Here is a 5,184-nt window from a genome sequence, read left to right on the forward strand (position 1 = left end):
GAAATCAGCTGATAGCCTTATAGGAACTCCTTTGTAGGTAGTTTTCTCCTTTCCTCTTACTGCTTTTAAGATTCTGTCCTTATNCCCTGGTTTAATGATCCAGGATATGCTATTATTAAGGCTACTAACGATTTGATTTTCGTTATTTTGCTTTTGTTGTGTATACCTTGCATTATTCGGTTTTTTATCAAACAAATCAGTGGCTTGTACGTAGACCTCAAAAAACATAAGCTGGACATGACGAGGAATGTGGAGTCAATGCGTTATATAAAATAAAAAAGGGGGAGATGTGGGAGCCCGCCAGGTCGCAGGGAACCAAGGACAGAGCCCCCACTGTGAAAATGGTGGCGGGACTTGGTTTCTGGTCCCTGGAGCCGGCAGATATCTTGACATCTTCCGGACCTTCTCCTTCTCAGCCTTGAAGGAAAGAACAAGGTCTTGGCATGTGCGTCATGTTCCAAGGAAGTGATAATCTTGAGGACACTGCTATCTGTGGGCTAATGTTCTCAGGATGTGAGAACATCTTGCCCTCTTGATAGCTTTCGGGAATGTATAAACTTTTGTAAAACAGCATTGTTCTCAGGCCACTGTAGTTCTGCATATAAGCCAGCAGTTCCTTGAATAAAGTTGCCATAAGCCAGCAGAGCTTTTGGTCCTCTCCATTCTTTAGTCCACCGCCTCACTTCGCGATCCACCCTTGCTGCTGCGGGCAGCGGCAGTTGTACATGTGAGTTCTCTGGCTTCTCCATTTCCTACACTGTTCTTAATCTCTTCCTATCTATTTTATACCTACCAATTATGCCTCTTATTCCCTGTACCTTTTCCCCCATTTTCCCCAATTCCCCTTCCTGCTGAGAACCCTCCATATAATCTCCATTTCTGTGATTCTGCTCCTGTTCTAGTTGTTTGATTAGTTTGTTTTTGCTTTTTTTTTTTAGGTTTAGTTGTCGATAATTGTGAGTTTGTTGTCATTTTACTGTTCATAGTTTGATCATCTTCTTTTTCTTAGATAAGAAATGATAAGCCTAACATTTCATATGATAAGGGCATGGTGATCATGAACTCCTTTAACTTGACCTTATCTGGGAAGGACTATTTGCCCTTCCATTCTAAATAACTTTGCTGGATAGAGCAATCTTGGATGTGGGTTCTTGCATTTCCTGACTTCAAATACTTCTTTCTAGCCCCTTCTTGCCTTCAAGATTTCTTTTGAGAAATCAGCTGATAGCCTTATAGGAACTCCTTTGTAGGTAGTTTTCTCCTTTCCTCTTATTGCTTTTAAGATTCTGTCCTTATCTTAATCTTGGGTAATATAATTATGATGTGTCTTGGTGTGTTACTCCTTGGATCTACCTTCTTTGTGACTCTGTGAGCATCCTGAACTTGCATGTCTATTTCCTTTGCCAGATTAGGGAAGTTCTTCTTCATTATTTTTTCAAATAAGATTTCAATTTCTTGCTCTTCCTCTTCTTCTTCTAGAACCACCCCTATGATTCAGATGTTGGAACAACTAAAGTTGTTCCAGAGGTTACTAAGCCTGTCTTCATTTTTTTTGAATTCTCTTTTCTTCATTCTGCTCCAGTTGAATGTTTATGTCTTCCTTCTCATCCAAATTGTTGATTTGAGTCCGAGTTTCCTTCCCTTCACTGTTGGTTGTCTGTATATTTTTCTTTATTTTACTTTTCACAGCCTTCACTTTTTCCTCTGTTTTGTGACCATACGCAACCATTTCTGTGAGCATCCTGATTACCAGTGTTTTGAATTCTGCCTCTGATAGGTTGGCTATCTCCTCGTTGCTTAGTTCTTTTTCTGGAGTTTTAATCTGTTCTTTCATTTGGGCCATATTTCTTTATCTCAGCCCACCCATTATATTGAAAGAGGCAGAGCCTTAGGTATTCACCAGGACAGGGTGAATTCACCTATTGTGTTTGGCACTGTATGTGGAGGATGGGTCAGAGAGGGAACAATGTTATTTGCTTGGCTGTTGGCTGGCTTTCAGTCACTTCCTTAACTATCCACAAGCAAATTGTGCCCTTCTGGTGCTGATTCCTGGGTGAGTGGGCTTGTGTCCATTCTAGAACCCTGTGGGTCTCTCAGAGAACTCTCCAGTGATGCTGGCTGGGAGCTGCTGCAATTCTCACAGGTGTTTACAAGCAGCAGTTTTAAAACTTCCTTTTCCTGTGCTGGCACCCTGGGTTGAGCAATCTGTCTCATTCCCCAGTTGTTCTTCCCAGGTTACCTGCACGGGAATGTGGGATATCCTGCTCCCCCCACCACCTTGTCACAAGTCCTGTCCACCCTGGCTTCCCATCTTCACCCCTCCTACAAGTCTGGATGAATACTTATTTCTTTAACTCCTTGGTTGTCAGACGTCCATACAGTTTGATTTTCTGGCAGTTCTGGTGGTTTCCTGTTTTTAAATTGGTTGTTATCCTTCTTTTGGTTGTGCAAGGAAGCAAAACTTATCTACCCATGTCTCCATATCTTGGCTGGAAACTTGGAATCTTGATCTACACAATCACTGAAAGATTTTTAGATTGGATCTACAGCCTAGATTCATACCAGCTGGGGTTTACTGCCATAAAGAAAGAGCCCCAATTCCTCTGCTACTGTTGTACAAAGGGAAATAAAGAGACATTAGAAAGGAGAAGAGATTCATTTGTTGAGACTTGTTTTTATTCTTATGAATGTTTATAAAGCATATAGTCCAATTGGAGAAGACTTCACTGTGCACTAGTGTTCCTAAATCTTAATGTTCCCTAAAAATGTTGAATACAATAAAACTCATCAGATTAAGTATTTTATGCTGTACTGATCTCATGGCCCATGCAAACAGGGCACTTAAAGCATTACAACTTCAATGGAAAAGTCGCTAACATGAAGGAAGATTGCCAGCTAGGAAGAGATCTGTTTCTTAGGGTTAGTTACAGCGTGAATTTCAAAATACCAGCTTAATCACTGACCATAAGAAACAGAAGTTTCTTTCAGTACATTCTCTTTCTCTTAAGCTATGTGGATACTTTACACTTCAGAAGTTTGTTTTCTTCTCATGAGTTCAGCACAAGAGGAAGCCAAATGTTATGGGACTGCTGTCACTCAAGCAAAGTCTTGATCTGCCCATAAACCCTATGGTGATATACAAATTGTAAAACAAGATAATAGTATTTCTGAGAAGGAAGCTTCTGGAAGCAGCCCTGAAAGCTCATTATTATAGAAATATATCACAGAACCTTAATCTAAACTCCGTTTCTGAGGGTCCTGTTCTTTTCTTAGGTATGCCACTCAATCAGCTAAGCTCCTATCAAGATGTGCGCTAGAAGCTATGCTGTCTTTCTAAAGAGTCTTAAAATATCTGTTCTTTGATTAATTTCATTTTGATGTTATACTTACAATTTCCTTTAGCATTCAAGGATACATAGATTTTGCCTTATATGTGCCTACAAAAACAAAATGACAACATCACTCACTAATTACTGATGATTTTAGTAAAAACATTTTTATTAATTGATATTTCATTTAAAGATGAAGTTTTCACATCCAAAATCACAAATACACAAAAGCATTAAATACTCACCCTGAAATAATGAGGAAACAGGGTCTCCTGCATTCATTTCGTTCTAATGTTTAGTGCTTATTTTTATCCTGCTAACCCCCCCCAAAAAACCTCTACGTAGCTTCCCTATAAAATGGACAAGAGATGTCTAATGCCATGATTGTTATGTGAGAAAACTTTTCATATTTTGAATGTTGACGCTTTCAGAATTATGTTTACTGTGTTACCAGCTAATGTGATATCATGAAAGCAATCACATGTACTAATCTGAGTGCTTCTTAAATAAACATAAAAAAAGAACAAGAATATTTCACTTGTTTATATTTCTCAACTTTTATTTTTCGGTGTATTATTGCAGAAGATGAAGTCTATCATCAAAATTACTTCTGGAATCAAAAGTATTTGAATCCAAATCTCATTTCTGCCACCCACTAGCTGTGTGAGTTTAGAGAAAATATTTAATTTCTCTAACTCTTGGTTTCCTTATCTATAAATAGTAGTTATTATCCTCTCCTCCACTGAGTTATTTGTGTTGGTTAAATGAAATAATTGAACTGAAATAATTAAACATAGTGAATGGCCTTGATAAATGCTCAATAAATAGTAGTTGTGTGTGTGCGTTAAACAGGATGCATCCTATTATCCCCAGAATTTATCTGGATACCTGCTGATTCTGATTTTAATCTTTTAGCACTGAGTTCAGAAATTTATTTCAATCAGGCTGTGTTCATTTGGGGAGGTTGAGTAAAGTAAAAAAACATTTATTCTTCATTGAATGCACTGTACCGAGCGATTGTGTTATGTATTCTATAACCCTGTGCACCTGCCCATTGAAGTGCACATATCCAGGTTAGGCAACATACAGGGCTGTCTTAATCTCATGCTGGGTTGGAGGGAGACATGTTATTTTGTTTCCAGAAGATCAATGTGACTCTCACTGTCTCAGGATTTGTGAGTTTGGATGCTTGCTCCTTATTGTATTAAAGAAGGTCACTATATATTTTTTCTGTGTATCGTAACTGTGTGATCTTTTCTCCGAGTGCTTTACATCAGCGGTCCCCAGCCTTTTTGGCAACAGGGCCTGGGTTTTTTCCAGAGCAGGGCGGGGTGGGGGGTGGGGCGCGCAGCTCAGGAGAGCTCTCCTGACTGGGCTCCTAAGAGGCCACGGACTGGTGTCAGTCCACCACCCAATGGGTGGGGACTCCTGCTTTAGATATCTATGGCTGTCCATTTGTACTTGCCATTGAGATTAGTCCATATAGTGGTCGGGTCACACTCTATGCTGAGTAACCACTTTATTGAGTAGTGGGTTCCTATGAGGTGAAGCAGGCCGCAGCTTTCCTTTTCTGCCTAGGTACCCTTTGGGCCTGCTCTGCTGGCTCTCTGTTTGCCTGTCCTCCACAGGAACTTGAGGTCCTAGAGAAGTAGTAGTCACTGGGTTTTAGAACAATCTAATTTTTAGGAGTCAAGTGGTCCAGTCTAATATAAATAAAAATATGTTTTGTATCCAGTTCAAAGCTTCTTGTTTTTCCCTGTACCCGCCCCCCTACATTTGACAGCAACGTTCTCCTCTAAATGAGCCATATCGAAAGTCTCATTTCATGTCTCCCACTTACATCTATTAGCTATAT

Source organism: Sturnira hondurensis, unplaced genomic scaffold, assembly GCF_014824575.4.
Source record: "Sturnira hondurensis isolate 20B ecotype Veracruz unplaced genomic scaffold, ASM1482457v3 Scaffold0010428, whole genome shotgun sequence".
NCBI classification, from domain to species: domain Eukaryota; kingdom Metazoa; phylum Chordata; class Mammalia; order Chiroptera; family Phyllostomidae; genus Sturnira; species Sturnira hondurensis.